The sequence below is a fragment of the Sus scrofa genome, chromosome 5, assembly GCF_054392235.1.
Source record: "Sus scrofa isolate SSC_HxYL_T2T_F1_AM1 chromosome 5, Sscrofa_HxYL_maternal_Yorkshire_Landrace_v2.0, whole genome shotgun sequence".
NCBI classification, from domain to species: Eukaryota; Metazoa; Chordata; class Mammalia; order Artiodactyla; family Suidae; genus Sus; species Sus scrofa.
In genome coordinates, this window is record NC_139387.1 from 96721732 (window position 1) to 96741117 (window position 19386).

The 19386-nt window shown below is 46.8% G+C and overlaps 1 protein-coding gene and 1 long non-coding RNA gene across 17 annotated transcripts in view; one reads left to right on the forward strand and one right to left on the reverse strand.

Moving 5' to 3' along the window:
- The window catches only part of CRADD (CARD and death domain containing adaptor protein), a 182025-nt gene that overhangs the window by 149975 nt on the left and 12664 nt on the right, over window positions 1-19386 (reverse strand). For 3 of the 16 annotated variants that reach the window (XR_014804374.1, XR_014804373.1, XM_084957590.1), the window contains exon 3: window positions 5745-5948. The exons of 12 other annotated variants lie outside the window; for them this stretch is intronic. The gene's annotated coding sequence lies outside the window, so the exon portion shown is untranslated. The remainder of the gene's footprint in view (window positions 1-5744; window positions 5949-19386) is intronic. One more of the 16 variants, XM_084957595.1, reaches the window with a different exon arrangement.
- LOC146403569 (uncharacterized) lies at window positions 4620-12974 on the forward strand. Its single transcript, XR_014804394.1, has 2 exons — window positions 4620-7145; window positions 8845-12974. It is a non-coding gene; the product is annotated as an uncharacterized LOC146403569 (long non-coding RNA).

Below are 19386 nucleotides of genomic sequence, written 5' to 3' on the forward strand. Positions count from 1 at the left end.
CTGTGCTCAGTAGGTTAAGGCCCTGACACAGCGTCCATCAGGATGCAGGTTCGATTCCTGGCCTCGCTCAGTGGGTTAAGGATCCAGGGTTGTGGCAAGTTGCATCATAGGTCACAGACGCGGCTCGGATCTGACGTGGCTGTGGCTGTAGGTCAAAGACGCGGCTCAGATCTGACATGGCTGTGGCTGTAGGTCGGCAGTGGCAGCTCCGATTCGACCCCCAGCCTGGGAACCTCCATACACCGCAGGTGTGGGCTTAAAAAGACAAAAAGAAAAAGGCAATGAGCATCTAAGCATGCTGGTGTATACTGTCTGTAAACATTGCCATTCATAATTCCTCCCATCCCGAAACGTGCGTGCTTCCTATCCCACCAAGAGGTGAAGCTGACTTCTCGCCCTCTGAATGTGGGCTGGCCTGCAATGCACTTGGAGCAACAAAATGTGGCAGAAGCGATGCTGTGCCAGCTCCAGGTCTGGGCCTCAAGAGAAGGGGCAGCCTCCATCTGCGCATGCCTGGAATCCCACCACCATGCTCTACGGAGGCTGGTCCAGACACCAGAGGAAAGAAGGCCTTACAGAGGAGAACAAAGGTGCTCCCACATAGAGACACACGAGCCCTGTGAGTGCAGCTGCTCTGGACATTCGGGTACCAGCCAAGCTCTGAAAAACCGAAAGCATATGCTCTCATGATGACACCGGCTAATACCACGTGGAGCAAAACAACCACTCAGCCGAGCCCGGCCAACCCACGAAATTGTGAGAAATAATAAACTGTTAGTGTTTTAAGCCACTACATTTTAGGGTAGTATGTTATGCATCGAGAGATAACTGAAATAAAATGTGAAAGCTGTTGATTCCACAGGCCCGCTGCCAATCATGAATGCAGTCTGGGAAAGCTAAACAGACCAAATCAACCTGAAAAAACCCACGGTGGAAGATTCCTCATCATTGTTTCATGTCCCTGGGAATTTAATTTAGCCTTGCTTCTTCTGATTTCTAGGAATATGTATTCATTTTACATTAGGAGCAGAAGCACTCTGATTTCTCACAGTCAATTAAATTTAACACATTTTTATTAAGAATCTCTTAGGTACCCTACGGATACATAAAGAACGAGACACAGGCTCTGCCCTCTAAGAATTTATATTCAAATAAAAGAAATGTATGTACACAAATACTTCCAGGCGAAGCAGAATGTCCTTATGTGATAATCAAATCATATAAATATTAAGTACGATGGAGAAAATGGATCATTCATACGGAATTTCAATAGATCAAGACAAAAGACAGGATATTCCAGGTAGAAAAACGAACAGGAGTCAAGACAAGGAAGTGGAACAGCACAGCGCAGGTTTCAGGAATGGCACGTTCTAAACAGGAGACCAGCGTGCGACCTAGCCACTCCAGTCCAAACGAACCCCACCCGTGTCAAGACCGAATTTAGTGCCTACCACTCCCGGCTAAGAAGAGGGTGGTTTGTAGGACCCCAGGTTATAAATGAGGACCTCTGACGTCAGGGTATTGAAACAGATGATCTATGAAAGTATCAAGTTCACATTCATTTCTCTTTCACTCCACCTTGCAGGCAGCCTGCATCATCATCCCTGCTCCACTTTTTGCTAAATGCTTCCCGTTTCAAGGGTCTGCATTCGCTTCCTCATTTATTCATTCAACCGCTTTTTTACTGGGCACCAGCTATTTACCAGGGACTCTTGTTGGCATTGAGAACACAACAATAAGCAGACAAACAATGGCCCTGGCTTCACAGAGATCAGCAGTGATAAAGGACAGGAAGTGGACAAGGTGGGGTCAGGGAAGGTTGGAGGAGGGCCCATGTGACCAGAGATCTGACTGCAGTGAGGAAAGAAGCCATAAGAGTACCTGGGGAAACAGCATCCCAGACAGAAACGGGAGCAAATACAGAGATCCTGAAATGTCTGTATATTCAAGGGGGGAGGCCAGGCCAGTGAGTGAGGACCAGAGAGGCAGAAAAGGAAAGAAGAGGAAGCAGGGACCCAGGTCACATAGGGACTTGGAGGAAACGGCCAACACTCTGGATTCTGTTTTCACAAAACCAAACCCTGGGAGTCCATCTCCTTACACCTTTGCGCCTTCTTGCGCACACATCACCTGTACTTGTACGTGCCCCTTAAGCCGTATTCTGTGGGTTTCTAGTCATCTCTCAGGCTTCAGTCCTATTTTCTCAACTACGTCTCAAGGGCAAGAATTCTGTCATATTCTCCTCTGCATTCCCAGGGCCTGGCACCCAGGGGAGCGCAATAAATCTCTCTGGAAGGTGATAACGATGATGTAATGCCTCCGAGTCCTTTCCAGCTGTAAGATCTACGGTGCCTTTGAACTCTCTTGACAAACGAGTTTGCACAATGACTCAGAGGACTGTCCTCTTTCTAGATATTATGAGATTACCGTCAGGCCCCTTTGAGGGCTTACATCCATTAAACGGCTGGGGTGACTTACATCAGAATCTTTGTTTACATGAAGACAGCACCACTTCGAAGGAGGGTCCTGGTACATGTAACTATTTATTAGTATTTGTCCTTTAAGCCACTTGAACCCCCAGGAGAAGCATAAATTCTGTGAAACAAATGCTACCCGGATGTGAGTCCATCATCGGCCATTACACACGGCCTCACATTCTTTGTTTCTTCTCCTGGTTAAACGGGGGAGGATAATCCCCTCGCTTTGAGTCTGGGTTCCTCTTAGTGACTTGCTTGACCTATCAAACGCGGAGGAAGAGGTATCCGGGGACGTAGGGGGCTGTGTCACAGAAGAAGTCTGGGGTCTTCAGGTTTCCACCCGCACCTTTTGGGAAGGCTCCCTCTAAAAATCCAGCTGCCACGTTGTGAGTAACCCAAGCACATGGAGAACCACGTAGCCGTGCTCAGACCAGCAGCTCCAGGGACACCGCCTGCCAAGAGCCAGCATCGGCTGGCAGCCACCCCAGCCCAGGCACTAGACACATGAGTGAAAAAGCCATCTTAGAAGCAGACCCTCCGGCCCCAGCCACCTCAACCAACAGCATACGGATCAGAGAAAAGGCACCTGGCTGAGCCCTTCCTAAATCCCTCACTCAAAAAATAAGACAGTCATCTGAATCTGCCAAGTTTGGTGACAGTTTGTTATGTAGCAATAGATTTTTTTTTTTTTTTTTTTTAAATCATCACAGGAGTTCCCACTGTGGCTCAGCGGTAACAAACCCAACTAATATCCATAAGGAAGTGGGTTTGACTCTGGCCTCGCTCAGTGGGTTAAGGATCCGGCGTTGCCATGAGATGTGGTGCAGGGTGAAGCAGCAGCTCGGATCCTGTGTTGCTGTGGGCAGCTGCGGTTCCAATTCAACACCCAGCCCAGGAACTTCCATACGCTGCAGGTGTGGCCCCAACAACAATGACAACAACAACAATCACTACTCGCGGAGTGCCTCTCCCAAAAGTGTTTATTAAAATGTCAGATACACACAGCCCAAGGTGTGTCCTATATCCAGCAACTGCTCTGCTCAGAGATATGATCCTTTGGACGTGACGTGAAGGAGATAAATTAGGTGACTTTGACTGAGCACCCTGAATAAATCTTATTAATAAGGTTGCAGACCAAAACAAGTCGCCTGCAAGTTATCCAGTGCAAAAGCCACAGCATATATTCGGATGATACAGAACACCGAATTATGCCATTGGGCCAATTATACAGTTTCACTCAGTCACCCTGCAGGTAAGAAAACAATTTATTACACTACTTAAAAAGCATGAGTGGGACTTAAAACAGAAATAAAACATATCATTCTATCATCAAGAGAAAAAGATCCAACTGCTAAGCAGCAATGGCCTGCAAGACTGAGCATCTCTGAAACTTATTCTCAGTCGGATGCTACCAGAATGGCAAACGCTCAGTTGCAAATGGTCCTCTCCTTTAAAACATCTTTTTCTTTGGACCAAAGAGTTCTATTATGAAAACAAAAGCTCCTCAAAAGGGGCAAGCATTTCTACTCCCCTCAGCATGAATACCACTTCCCCCCAAAAGCAATCATTTCAGACCCTGCAAGTGAGAGGCCCCTGGGAAAGCAGCCTGCTCTTTTTACATCCCTCTGGCTCCTCCCTCTCCCCCTCGCTACCTCCTTCAAGTCATGTTTGGCTCGCCAAGAAAATAGAGAACCACTAAGAAGACCCGAGGAGGGAGGAGGAGACAACACGAAAAGAACAAATTTTGGTAGTAAATGCTCAGAGCATCACATTTTCACAGAGACTGCCACAGTGAAATGTGTCCAATCATAGTCCATCACTGACATTTTTTCAGAGTATGAATTCACACTCAACCCTGAGTGCCCCATTTACAAATATCAACAGAAGAAAATGACTTCTCTAGAAAACACCCTAGGAGTTCCCGTCGTGGCACAGTGGTTAACGAATCCGACTAGGCACCATGAGGTTGTGGGTTCGATCCCTGGCCTTGCTCAGTGGGTTAAGGATCCGGCGTTGCCATGAGCTGTGGTGGAGGTCGCAGACTTGGCTCAGATCTGGCACTGCTGTGGCTCTGGTGTAGGCCAGCGGCTACAGCTCCGATTGGACCCCTAGCCTGGGAACCTCCATATGCTGCCGGTGAGGAAAGAAAGAAAGAAAGAAAAGAAAGAAAAGAAAAGAAAAGAAAAGAAAAGAAAGAAAGGAAGAAAGGAAGAAAGAAAGAAAGAAAGAAAGAAAGAAAGAAAGACAGACACCCTATTAGCTAAGGGCATAAACAATGTGCAAATGGCAAGATGCTTTTAAGGGAAAAATCATCACCTTCCAGATGTATAAGTACATACTTACCTGAAAATTCATTTATTAGCAATACCAACAATAAAATCACCAGAAAAGGGACCAAAAATGTCAACATTTACATCACTGGAAGCTATATGGATGCATGCAGTTTTCAAAAGAGAATTCCAGAATTTAATTGCAGAAGAGGCCCTCTCATAAGAATACTTAGTGAAAGACTAAGCATTTCCTTCATATAGAAACCAATCCTTCAGCAGCAGTAAATCATTAACACGGCATAACAAATGTCTAAAAACATATGTCTTCATATTCCTACACCATGTTACATTTCTAAACCTGCTTTTAAAAAGGCACAAGTGGCCGGTAACACCATCAAAAGTAAAGAGAGTGACATTTTGGTTATGTGGCTCTGACAATCAATAAAAGGAAATTTAAACAGGAATTTTCGAAATGAAACGGAGGCCATAAATGGTATTCTTTCCATTTAAGTCAGAACTTGAGCGGCTCCCTGTCCTCCAGCTCTGGGAGCCATTATTTAAATGTTAAATTCAAAAGAAAAGGGATGTGTTAGACCTAAACTAAATAATGAAAGCAGGTTTGGCTAAATGTCAAACCACACGATACTAAGTTTCTTGCACCTTCTTATGAAAACCTGCTCCACGCTCTTCTCTAAGGCAAAAGCCGGGCTGATGAGGGAAGGGAAAGTATTTGACCTTGACCACTTCAAAGCACTAAAGTGGTCTGTCTGAGGGTTCAGGCACACAGGAGCCTGTCACCAGGGTACTGAGGACGTATCTTTCCCATTTAAAATGAACTTTCCTCAGAAAAAGACCGGTTATGAATACATGGACATGTAAAGGGGAATCTGCAGGATACAGGAATTGAATCATAATGTCCTCGGGATCCCAGATACAGGAAAATTTAATAAACAAATTATTAAGTGATTTTTCCAATTTCCAGAACCTCTGCGATTACCTGGTGCTTTACTGCATCTACTCAAAAAATAATTCTCGATGTCCTCTAGGCTGCAGGCACTGTCCTAGGCTCCGGGGTGCAGGGTGAACCAGTTATGGCAACCCCACCTCTCAAAGATCGTGCAGTCAAAGGAAGGGTAACTCACAGGTCGAGTAAAAACAAGTCCAATCAAGGGCAAAGATCAGTTTCAGATCGTGTTGGATGCTGTGGAGGAAATAAAACAGGATGACATGACAGAAAGTGACTTGAGAAGGATCTAGTTTACCAGGCACTAGTTATCAGAGCAAAACGAGATGCTGGGCACACCGGACCGAGGGGAGAGCAGAACAAAGGCCACGAGTAGGACCACAGAGGCCAAGTGCAGAGACCCGGGGAGGCCTGCGTGACCGCAGCACAGGGAGCCCGTAAGTGGCGGGAGCAGCGGATCACCGGGCCTGGCGGCTCTGCTGAGGAGCACGCACTGGACTCTCCACGCCGTGGGAGGCCACTGGAAGAGGGTTTATGCAGAGGAATACCATAATTGGGTTTCTTTTTTTGTTTTTTAGGGGTTTTTCAGTCCTTTTTTTTAGGGCTGCACCCATGGCATATGGAGGTTCCCAGGCTAGAGGTTGAATCAGAGCTGCAGCTGCCAGCCCACACCACAGCCACAGCAACGCAGGATCCTACACCACATGCAACCTACACCACAGCTCACAGCAATGTTGGATCTTTAACCCACCGAGCAAGGCCGGGGATTGAACCTGCGTCCTCATGGATACTGGTCAGAGTCGTTTCCATTGAGCCGCAATGGGAACTCCTGGTCTGTATTCTGAAAAGCTGGTTCTGGCTGCTGTGTGGAAAATGGTGTGTGTGCACACAGAGTCCGTGTGGAGGCTCCTGCAGTAATTCCATCACGGGAAGGAGACCCGCAGACAGACTTGGGGACTATTTTAGAATGCCTGCTCGGAGAGACATGGTGGGGAAAGTTGGTGTAAACACGGACTAAAGAAGGGCGGGTTCTAGAGTTGGGGCTGGAACCATGGGAAAACCAAGTGTGTTTGGTTTGGCTCCCTCCTTTCTTCTCCAGGTGGACAGCTGGAATTAGAAGCTGACCTACTTCCGAACCCAGAAATCTTTTAATGAAGAGTATTAAATGGTGATTTCCAGACTAATCTTTTCCAGTTTTGCTATTTTGCTACTACTAATTATTCACACAAAGGCTCAAAATAATTTCAAGATAAGTGTGCATTAAAAATCAAAAGCATACACAAATCTACACGTAACAGAGTTTCATAGAGCTGTACCAACACACAGAGCACAAGGGAAAACTAGCCCAATAAAGTCTATGTTTGAGTTAAGAGTAATAAGTCAGGAGTTCCTGTCATGGCTCAGTGGTTAGCGAATCCGACTGGGAACCATGAGGTTGTGGGTTCGATCCCTGGCCTTGCTCAGCGGGTTAAGGATCCAGTGTTGTCATGAGCTGTGGTGTAGGTGGCAGACACAGCTCGGACATGGCGTCTCTGTGGCTGTGGCGGAGGCTGGCAGCGACAACTCTGATTAGACCCCCAGCCTGGGAACCTCCATATGCCGCGGGTGCGTCCCTAAAAGGACAAAAGACACACACACACACACACACACACACACACACACACACACACACACACAAAAGAGTATTAAATCAATGACAATTTCCTGGTTTTGACAATGGACTATGGTTACATAAGACATTTTCATGGGGGGGGGGGGTTACTAAGAGAAGGGTACCTGGGATTGCTTATACTATTCTTGTCTTAAATTATTTCAAAGTAAAAAGTTTTTTTTTTAATCTTGCCTAGATAGAACATGATAGACGATAATATGAGAAAAAGTATGTATATGTATAACTGGCTCACTTTGATGTACAGCAGAAATTGACAGAACACTGTAAATCCACTATAATAAGAAAAAATTTTAAAATCTTGTCTAAGGACACAGAATGAGAAGGAAACAGGCAACATCTGAGCCTAGATCAACTGGTTTCTAGTTCTTTTGACTATATTCTCAATTACTCAAATGTTCTTTTGTTAATTAAACTATAGTTGATTTACACATTGTGTTAGTTTCAAGGGTACGGCTTCAGATTTTTTTCTATTAAAGGTTTTTACAAGATATTGAACATAGTTCCACGTGCAATAAATCCTTGTTGCTTCAAATGTTCTTTAAATTAAAAGGTCCTGAAGAGGGCAAAAAAAGCAGTATCTAACTGGCACCCGTTTCTTACAGCAGCTGCTTTCCTTTGCAGGGGAGGAAAAATTCTTCCTTCTTCCTTTCTAGGTTCTTTGGCTGGCCTAATAATTCGGTGGACTGAAGACAGATTAGCAAGAGAAAAATTTAATTTCATATGTACAGGAAACCCATAAAAATAAGAGACCCAAGGGTGAGCAGGGAGATTGAGGCTTATATACACTCCTGAGCCGAGGAATGGGATGGGGTCTGGGGCCTCAAAGGGGAGGAGAGTAATTCACAGGACAAGAAGAACACCAGATGTTTGGTAAATAGGTATTTGCCCTGCCAAACAGATAAGGTCATTCAGATAAAACGTTATCTCCGGGAACAGCTTTTTTTTTTTTTTTTTTTTTTCATTCTTTATCAAAAGAATAGTCTTCTTTTTTTCTTTAGGGCTGCATCTGCAGCATATGGAAGTTCCCAGGCTAGGGGTCAGGTGGAGCTACAGCCGCTGGCCTGCACCACAGCCACAGCAACACCAGATCCGAGCCACATCTGTGACCTATGCCATAGCTCTGGGGCAAAGCCAGATCCCTAACACACTGAGTCAGGCCAGGGATTGAACCTGCATCCTCACAGACACTGTGTCGGGTTTTTTTTTGTTTTGCATTTTGTTTTGTTTTTATCTTTTTAGGGCTGTATTCGCAGCATATGGAGGTTCCCAGGCTAGGGGTCTGATTGGAGCTGTAGCTACCAGCCTACGCCACAGCCACAGCAATGCCAGATCCGAGCTGTCTCTGTGACCTACATCACAGCTCATGGCAACTCCGGATCCTTAACCCACTGAGCGAGGCCAGGAATCGAACCTACAACCTCATGGTTCCCATGAGGGATTCATTAACCCCTGAGCCATGAGGGGAATTCCTATGTCGGGTTCTTAACCCACTGGGCCACGAGGGGAACTCCCGATAATAGCCCTCTTTCTGGGCCAGGACCCCTGTCTGAATTCTCTCCGATAGTTAAAGAGAAGTAAAAGCTCTTGCATCTGCTGGGTCTTCACAGCCTTCAACTCAAAACAACTACGTGCCCAAGGGGCACATTTTGGGGTGGCATATTCTGCTTCCCTTCACTTTCTAAAGAGAAACTGCCTTTTTGTCCCCTTTGAAGGTAGCAAGATTCTTGGGCTGTTTGCACTCCTCCTGCCCGCAAGAACGGTCATCAGGCAGCCAGCAACCTGGGAGCCGAAATGTGCATTTGGCTGTGGCTCTGGGAGTCTACAGCAGGTGTGGAACAGTTTTAAAACTATTTAAATGTCTGTGTTTTCCTTTCCTGAGTGAGTTGAACAAAACAATGTAAATGATTGGAGCCACTCGTGGAATGAATCAGAACAGAGCTTAACAAATCTGGATGGCCCAGGACGAGGAAAACCAGTGGTCTGGGGGGGGTGATTTGAGCCTATGTGTCCAGGGCCACTGTTCTCAGGGCCTTGCAGAGAACCATCACTCATGCCAAAGGCCAGCAGCTGTGTTCCCACGCTCGCCACGACACCACAGCACCTAGAAGAGTTGCGGGGGGCTGGTCTGCTTGTTTCGCAGGGTGGAAGGAAGGGTGGGACAGGGTGAAGCACGCACTGAGACGTTCGAGGCAAGAAGATCCTGAAAAGGAGTCAAGGAACAGGTGGCGCTATTTCCCTCTCACAAGGGAAACCAGAGACAACACCTTGAAGATGGGGTCCTCCGTCCCCCCGAAAGCCTACCGCCGATCAGGCCCTGGCAGCACCACCCGGAAGCCACCTCAGAAAGGACCTTCTCAGTTACGATGAGAAATGGAATGCAAGCCTCTCATCTCTACTACACTCTGGGGACACCTGCAAGTCGGCCCTGGGAGATGGGAGGTGGAGGGACGTTTGTCTCCCTCCCAGGCCAGCTCCCTGGCACCTGAGGTTCACGCTGCTACCCCGTCAAGCTCAGATCCAGGGCCTAGGTGGCCACGGCATCCATCAGCTCATCTTCTCTCTCGTAGCTGTCTCTCTTTTTTTAAAAAGAATACATCAGTTCTTCATTGGAGCCAAACAACAATCTATGCGTGGTCCTTCCCCTCACAGAAGCCCCTCATTCAAGAACCCACCTGCTGAGGAGGGCGATTACCTGACTCAGAAAGGAAAACTGATGAGCACACCAAGGGCAGGAGGAGCTGGATTTGCCGAGAAAAACGGATTCCATTTGCAACACGATGGGTTTAACGGTCCCGCGAGGCACCCTGAGAGGACGTCTTGGAGAAGAAGGTACCCAGCACCTGCTCCGTCTGGACTGGCTTCTTCCCTAGTCACCAGGGACTTACCTTCCTTAAGACTGAGGGTCACCCACCCTCCAAGCGCTCTCTACTCCCGCCCATCCCTCACCCACCTCCCCCAGCTGAGAGCACTCCTTCGTGCCCCGAGCTCTGGGGGGACGCCATCCTTCGGGATTTCTTTGCGGGCTGCTGTTAAAGGTTCAGAATTTCACGTACATGTCACCCCCCCCCCCCCCGCCAGTCTAGACGAAAGATGCCTTGCTCAACTTGCTATTTATGAAATCCTTTTGATACCTTGTGGAGCCCAGAGCGCTCTGCGAACACTCAAAAGGTATTGCTAACACATGCCTTAGGGAGCTGAGAAACCCAAGCAGCCACACTTCTGAGTAACAGACAGAAGGAGCACAATGGCCATCTCGGCGCCGGGAAGAAAATCTGAACCTCGGTTGGCATTACCTGTCAGGAGGTTTGAGTTTCGGTGATAAACAGTTGCCTTCAAAGGAGAGGAAAACAAAGACCAAGGAGGGGGTTGTTTTTAAAAGTACACAAGACACCTAGTGGATGGGAACAAAAGGCAAAGGCTCCTGCTTGCAAACCTTGCTCAACTCTCTTTGTGGTTAGTCCTTAAATGCGAACATTATCTCATCACCCCAATACTTGAAACTCTTGAGACTGAACCACTCTTGAGACACTGAGTGAGTGTAGAGAATAAGCTGAAATTAAATCCTCCTGTGAATGTGCAGAGTACAAAGGACTTTTATCGGTTTGGTTTACCTAATTCCTTTGTTCTCTTATGTACAATTTTAGCAATGAAAGAAAAGGTGAAACGGCCCTGGTATGACACATCTCTTCCGGCAAAATTTTAGCCAAAAGACACGACGAAGATAATGACATACTTTCCCAGGAAACGTCGGCCCTGAAGAAAGGCCTCTCTGGTTCTGACTCTCCAAACAACTTTAGAACCAAGCATTAGCTCTAATCCAGCCCTCTGGTAAGCAGCACGAAAAGAAAGGCAAACGAAGCTGATTCCTGTCATGCGAAGCTATGCTCTGGCCTTTCCCACTCTTTAAAGGAAGAATGGGCAGACACTCTCTGCAAAGGCACAAAGAGTAAATGTTTTTTAGGCTTCGTGGGCCACAGGGTCTCTACTGCAACTCCTCGGCTCGCTGGCACTGTGTGAAAATAGCCGTCAACTACACAGAAACAAGCACGTTACTTACAGACACTCAATCGGAATTTCATACCATTTTCACATGTCATGAAAGCTGCTTCTTTTGGTTTTGCCTCAATTCTTTAAAAGTGAAAAACCTATTCTTAGCTCACAGGCCACCTAAAAACAGGCAGTGGACTGAGTTTGGCTCACAAGCACTTGGCCGAAGTTTGCCCAGCTTTACCCCAAAGGCAAGGGGGCCAAATGAGCTCAGAAGCTGCTCAGCTTGTTTCGCAAAGGAGAAGGCTGTGGGGCAAGGAAGGAAGAAAGGAACAGAAGGTGAAGGATGCCCATAGAAAGGAGGAGACTGAAGCCCAAAGGGAGAGGAACCCAAGCAAGAGAGGCGAGAGCTGGGGCCAGGGGGATCCCGGAGGCCTGGTAAGGAGGGGGAGCTAAAATTAAAAAGCAAGAGGCCACGTGTCTAGGGCATTTGTGGGAAATGAAGGGGCAGCTATATGACTAGCCCAGAGGGTGGGCCATGGATTAAGAAAGCTGAACGTCACAACAATGCAGATTAATGGAGGAGCCCAGAATTAAAGAACCAGGGTTACGTGCTATGCACACAAAGTTATCTTTTGGCAGACAAGGGCAGTTAGGTTGTTAGAAGTCTCCTGGGTCATGTGCATGTTGGAAGGGGTGATTTTTCATTTTGCTTTTTTTTTTTTTTTTTTTGCTTTTTAGGGCCACACTCAAGGCATATGGAGGTTCCCAGGCTAGGGGTCCAATCGGAGCTACAGCTACCGGCCACAGCCACAGCTACAGCCACAGCAACAAAGGATCCGAACCGCGTCTGCGACTTACACCACAGCTCATGGCAACGCCGGATCCTTAACCCACGAAGCGAGGCCAGGGATCGAACCTCATTATTCCGAGTTGGATTCATTTCCGCTGCACCACAATGGAAACACCTTCGTTTTGCTTTTACTTTGTAGGGCATTCCTAGGAATATCAGTTCAAAGGGGTCAATCCTGAAAAACTTCAAATCTTCAATCTTCAAGTTCCCCTCATCTGTAAAATGATCTGGCCCTGGGCAGAGCGGGGCTTCAAGGGTTCTGACTGCTGTACTCAGCTCTCTACTTAACCTGCACCTCTGCTAGTGGACTTTTCAGCAATAAGAAAGTAAAGGAGCACCCTCCCATGTGAGACTCCATCATTACCACAGTTACTAATAATGCTGATAAAATGATTTAATACCCGGACAGACAGGTCAGCATTTATGCTGCACAGAGACCAGAACAAACTCTATTTTAAGTGTGGAAAAATGAATGGCTAATGGCTGGCATTCAGCAAACACTAAAGAGAAACTACAAAGAAATGCCAAGGAATCACTTTCATGGAGGGTCAAGAACTAAAGAGTCATCATCTGCTGGGTATCTGGGAAAAGCTGAAAAATAAGATAATTTTTTTTTAACCATTAATAGTGTTTTAGGCTCAATGTCTCCCCAAAATTCACATGTTGAAGCCCTAACCCCTAATACCTCTGATGTATTTGGCGTCTTTAAAGAAGTAATCAAGTTAAAATGAAGCCATTAGCCTGGCCCTAATCCAACCTGCCTGGTATCCTTATAAAAGGAGGAAATTAAGGCACATGGGGAGGCAGCGGGGATGCACAGACATGTGCTGAGGAAGCAGGAGGGCGGGCATCTACCAGCCAAGGGGGCCTCGGAAGAAACCAAACCTGCTGACAACTCGATCTTGGACTTCCGGACTGCAGAACCCTGGGAAAATACATTTCTGTTGTTTAAGCCACCTAGTCTGGCTATTTCATTTTATGGCAACTCTAGCAAACCATCATAAATAGTCATGGTGCTTGGAAGTGAAGAGGAAGGTAAGGGGAGCAAAAAGGCCAGCAGAGATTCACTCATTCAACTAGCGGTTACTGACCCCACTAGGTATCCAGCAAACATGCTAGGTTCTGAGTCTACAAGAATGAAAAACTCAGTTCCTGCCCTCATCAAACTCTTAGCCTGCTTGAGCACAAAAATTCTAACATGCTATGGATGTGTCACAACAGAAATGTGCCCCCTGTGCTTTGGAAACACAGAAGAGGAGCTTCTCAGCCAGCCATGGAAGGGAGCATACAAAGCTTCAAGAAAGAGGTGATTTCTGGAGGAAGGGGGTCTCATTTAAGCGCTTGAAGATAACAATAATAACAACAAAAAACTGCTTCAGGAGGAAGTAAATAGGAATATATGTTTGAACTGGAGAAAATAAATATCACGGCAGAGGAGGAGGGGGAGGTTTGATGTGTGAGATGACGGGTTGTATTCTGGCCATGTTGAGGCAGCTCTCTCTGGGCTAGAGATAAGAGATTTTTAGAAGCAGTTTGCATTGAAGTGGTTATCAAGCCAGGGGTACAGACAGGCTTGGCCCAAAAGGAATGATGCCAGCGAGAGAAGAAGGATTTGACAGAACTCAGAAGAAGAGCATTGAAAAGGCAAGCAGACTAGGAAGCTGAGAAATAGCAAATGGGGAGACAGGAGGAAAAACACGACCAAGGAAGAAGGTAACCTCAGGAACGAGCAAGAATGGCCCCCAGGGTCAGATGCTGCCAAGACATCAAGTGGCAACCTTGAAAACGTCAACTGACTTAACCCAAGGTCACTGATGACCTTTGCATAAACAGCTGTAAGAGGCAGAAGTCAAATGCCTAGAGCTGGAGGGGTGAATCACTGTGTTCGGATGGGAGGAGGCTCCTGAAAACCCATGGAAATAAAAGCTTCCTGAGTCATCTTCGGGTGGGGGGGGGGGGGGATGGAAGAGGAGGAATCAGACAACACGGATGCCCTTGCAACAAACTCGGTGGCGGGAGTCTCATCCTGTCCCTGCCCTCCCCTGCCAGCCGGCTGCTTTAACACAGAGGGAAAGGCAAGAGGTTGGGCAGGGAAAGGATGACATTTACCTCGGGGTATCAGCTACCATGAAAAATACCCTCCACCCATCCAAAGCCCCTTATGCTTTAGCAGATGTGTTCCTACATTAATCTGAACAACTACTCTTGGAGAAGAGCAAGAGGCAGCTCTATTTATACACAAAGAAGTTATAGTTAGAGGAAAGGAAACAACTGAAAAACAAAATAATGCCCCGGAGGTCACACAGCAAATAAAGGTAGAAGCAGGACTCCATCTGAATCTAGACCATGTGTCCGAGAGCTAACGGAGCGTCTTCACTGAAGAAAATGCTCTGTGGCCCTGGGCTGGGTCTCGGCTTCCTCATCTGAAAAATGGGAGCAACACAGGACCTGCCTCACTCTATGGGTAGTGAATGCAAAGCACCGGAAGGGGCTGGCTCACGTGCCCAAGAAATGTGAGTCCTTGTTCGCTTAGATTCCATGAGCCTGACCGGTGCATCATCCACACCCCAGGTGTACCTGCTCCTGGCGAATGTCGGTAACTGTCCAAACCTGAAACCTGGGCGTCATCCCGGAATCCTCCTTTTCCCCAGCTCAGAGTCCAGCCCGGCAGCGAGTCCTTCTAATCCAGGACTCCACAACCTTCATTTCACTACTGTCTCCCTAAGGAGCCTTATTAGGCATTTTTTCCTAATTGTATCCCTCCCATGAAGTTTTAATATCATGGATAACTGCGTATCTGTTATGACTATGGCCCTTTCAAAGACCACAAACCACCGAGATATCTAAGGTTTTTTTACACGCCCCCCCAACCAACTTCCCCCACTCGGGGCCACATTCCCCACTGAGGACACCCGCACGCACTCACCCTTGCCCCTCAGTCTCTCTCGAGCCCACTTCCCCTTTCTCTATCCTCAATGCCAGCGCCTTGTCCTCCTAATTTTTCATCTGGAATATTCCAACGGCTTTCTAACTGGGCTCCTTGGCTTCATGTCCACCAGCTTCCCCACCAAAAGCCACCGAAGGGACCCAAGCACAAGTCTGTTCGTGCGGATCGCGTTCTCAGAGTTCATCAGTTGTGCTCCACCCCCTGCTGGACTTGACAAGGTCCCTGCAGAGCAGCCCTGGGCCTGAAGCCCCAGCCTTGCTGCCGCCACCCCTCCCTTCCCCACCGGACACCACGGCTGTGGCCTCTAGGCCATGGCACCTCCTGTTACCTCTGCCTGGGATGCCCTCCCACCTTGGCCTGCCTGGTGAGCGCCTACGCACTCTTCACCACTCTGCACAGTAAGACACACACGCACTCTTTAAAGCCTTCCCCAAGTCTGCTTTTATTGCAGACTAAGTAGGAATTTCACGGTCCCTTTCACTCTCTCTGTGTCACGACTCCTCAGTTGCTCCGGTGATGATGATAACTAACATTCGACCAACATCAACTGAATGTGTAACATACACCAGCCTCTGTTCTAAGCACTTTCTGTGCATCATCTCATTGACTTGAGCACCTTGAGGGCAGGGATTCTACCTTAGTTTTTGTACCTGTTTGACTGTTGGCACATGGTAGACAGTCAACAAATGCTTGCTGAAATAATGCAGGAAGCGAAGGTTTGAGGTTGCTCAGCCTGTTCTTTTCTTCTGCTTTAAACAGCCCCTCCGGAGTTCCCGTCGTGGCGCAGTGGTTAACGAATCCGACTAGGAACCATGAGGTTGCGGGTTCGGTCCCTGCCCTTGCTCAGTGGGTTAACGATCCGGCGTTGCCGTGAGCTGTGGTGTAGGTTGCAGACGCGGCTCGGATCCCGCGTTGCTGTGGCTCTGGCGTAGGCCGGTGGCTACAGCTCCGATTCGACCCCTAGCCTGGGAACCTCCATATGCCGCGGGAGCGGCCCAAGAAATAGCAACAACAACAACAACAACCAAAAAAAAAAGACTTAAACAGCCCCTCCTACAACGGTTTATGGTGTTCGCCCTGGTATAAGGCGTGAGGGGGTGGGATTTGATTATTCTGCCAAAGATTTGACCAGTTTCTCTGAAATATACTCTGATTTCATGGGGGAAAAAGGGTATTAGGAACGCTTTTCCAAATGCAAGGGGGAAAAGTCTCACCTACAATCCAGCACACTCACCTATTTACAAATAGAGTCAATGTGAAGGATATAAATATATCTTTAAATGCCACAGGCAATGGCATAATCACCTGTAGTCTAATACTTTGGAAAAGCAATGAAGAGGAAAGATTTAGCAACCTAATATTTAAAATCATACAAACAGAAGACTGTGAAAAAGAATCACGTTATATAAAAATCTAATGAAAGACTTTGAAATAGAACACTCACAGAAAGATAAACAGAAAAATACTTTAAACAGCAGAGTGAAAACTACTACTCCTAGTTCCTTAAGAGTCACTACAGAAGGTCATCTAAGTCCAATGTCCCCACCCCTACTCTCTGCTAACTGAAATACCAACCAGCCTGAATGCTAATTTGCCAAGTCTCCTGCAAGTTCATTCAGAAAGTTTCCCTCTCTGAAGAAAGGTATGTATTTTCACACACACACATATAATCTTCTGAATTTTATCCTTTACCTGGCATCACAGGGATTTAAGTGTTAGTATCAAGTGAGTAATACCTGTCTAGAAATGCCTCAAGTTCAGAAAAGAGAGAGCCTGTAAGACAAAATTCCCTCCTGTAAAAACCCACACACTGCGTTTCACTACTCGTTTATTATAAACCGTGGTTATCTCTGGGCAAGAAGATTATGGGTGATTTCCATTTTCTTGATATCTTTCTAGAGTCTTTTTTTTTTAAAAAAAAATATGTATTGCTTTCATATTTGAGAAAAAAAAGCTATTTTCACTTTTAAAAACCTATGTTTTGGTTAAACATTAACCACACTAAATAACATTTGTTATTAATTCACAAGTCACTTTCACGTACGGCAGCTAATCTCCCATTTTTGAAAAGAAATATACATACTTCACTTGACATGACATAATAAACTATAATTTTAAAACAAAAGAAATAGACATACTTTAAGCCACCACATCTGCTAAGCACGCGAAGGCCCCCAGATGATGGAACCGTGACGTCTCTAGTTCCTGTCTTTGAACCTGGACAGCTCAAGGGACAGGAGACAGTGAAAACTCACACCACGCCGGTGTCCGGATCTGGGACCTAAGACACCAGCAGCTTCTACTTCCTGCCTTTGGGAACCACCACCATCCCGTGAGGAGAGCACAGCCGCTCGGAGAAAGGCCTACGTGGACAGAAAACAGCAGCACCCATTTACCAGAAGCATGGGCAACCCACTTGGGAAGCAGGTCCTCCAGCCCCAGGCGAATCGCCCCAACTGGCACCGGGTGGAACAGAAATGAGCTGTGCCTTCTGAGCCCAGACCACATTGCACATTCATGAAGAAAATACATGACCATTCTTTCAAAACACTAAGTTCTGGAGGCACTTGTTCCTTGACAAAAACTAACAAGAATATCATATGATGCTTTAGGTACCTGCCTCCACCTGTCCCTAGTCACAACCGAGGCTCTTTGAGGATGACTCTGCCTTTACATCCATCTTCACAGTCATTTCTTCATTCAACAAACGTGTGAAGATTAACACGAATCTAGCATTATGCTAGATACTTTCTGCAGGTGCAGAGATAAAAACAGTCTCTGCCTTAGGGAAGACCATACTCTATGTGCGGAGACAAAGCAAAAAATAGACAATGACAATCACAATCCCAAAGGCTTAGCAGAACAGCCGGCAATGGAAGATACTCAATAAATGCTGCCTAACAAATGAATGAAGAAATCGGGTTCTAAGAACTACTTTGGGAATTACACACTATCTTCCTTCTACAGAGGAGGTGCACCCATTAGCAACATTATTCGTTCTTAGCTCTAAATTCACCCTCTTTGTCCTGCTTTGGGATCCTGGGGCTGGACCCTGCAAACATTTGTCAGATGGTGCAGTGTTCGTTTTCATCAATAGAGGGCAGTGGAGGGACACCGCAAGGCCACGGGCAGAGGAAGGGGCTTTTTCCTGCTGGTTTGGGAGGCGTCATCCCCTCCAAAGCATGCTACTGCCAGTGGCATGTGGGAAACCCAATGGTGCTCACTCTCCAGGGAATTTCTCTACCACTCAACAGTCTGCTTTCTGAGGAGCACCTCTGGTCCACCCACATTCTCTGCTGAGTTTCTCAACCTGGGAGGCTGCTCATACAAATCAGCTCCAGCCCGTAACCTCTGGCAAGTTCACCAGCAGGCTGCAGAGTCACGTGGCAGTCACTTCTTCTCCACTGAGGTCTGATCCTCAGCCTTCTGAGGGTGGGGAGAGGCCCCCCGCAAGCTCTCACTGCCTTCATCCTGTCCTCTCCTTCAGCCCCAGAAAAAGGAGCTTCTTCCATTTGCTATTTCTGCGTTCCCTTCGAGACCTCTCGGACCCTATTAGCAGTGAACCACTGTTAACTTTTTACTGGCGATTAATTCCTTACATTAAACTTTGCTTGTTCAAATTACAGTGTGGTTTTTGTCTCCAGAATGGATCCTGACAGGCACGGGAAGGAATAAAAGGGCTTAAACAGATATGAGAGACCTGAAAAAGCACCTCTGCCCAGGGCACCATCAAATGACTAATTAAGAACAAAAAGAAACTGAAAGGGAAGAGATAAATTTCAAGACCCAAAGAACAAAAACTGCTGTCAAATCTCATTTAAAATCTTTGTCTGGTCACATTTCCTAGAAAACATTTCTTATCTTCTTAGTATGTCCTTTAATCTTCCATCTGGTAAACTGTTAAAAAAAATTAAAAAAAAAAAAAAAAAAAGCAATGAAAATGGTGGCTGCAGGTGAGACCCAAGGCAAGAAAGGGTCAGGAAATACAGCAGCTGTGGCTAGCCCAGGTCGGGTAATCTAAGCCCTGACTCCAAATCGGGATCAGGAACTGGAATCAGAGACAGGACTGCCTAGTGATCAGTAAGACTGGAGGACCAGAGTGTCAGCGTGCAAACCTCAGCTCTGCGACTCGTGAGCCATGGGACCCTGGGCAATCATCTCATGATAATAACAGGACCTCAGAGGTCAACGGGGATAAAGTTTATAGGTTAAAGCA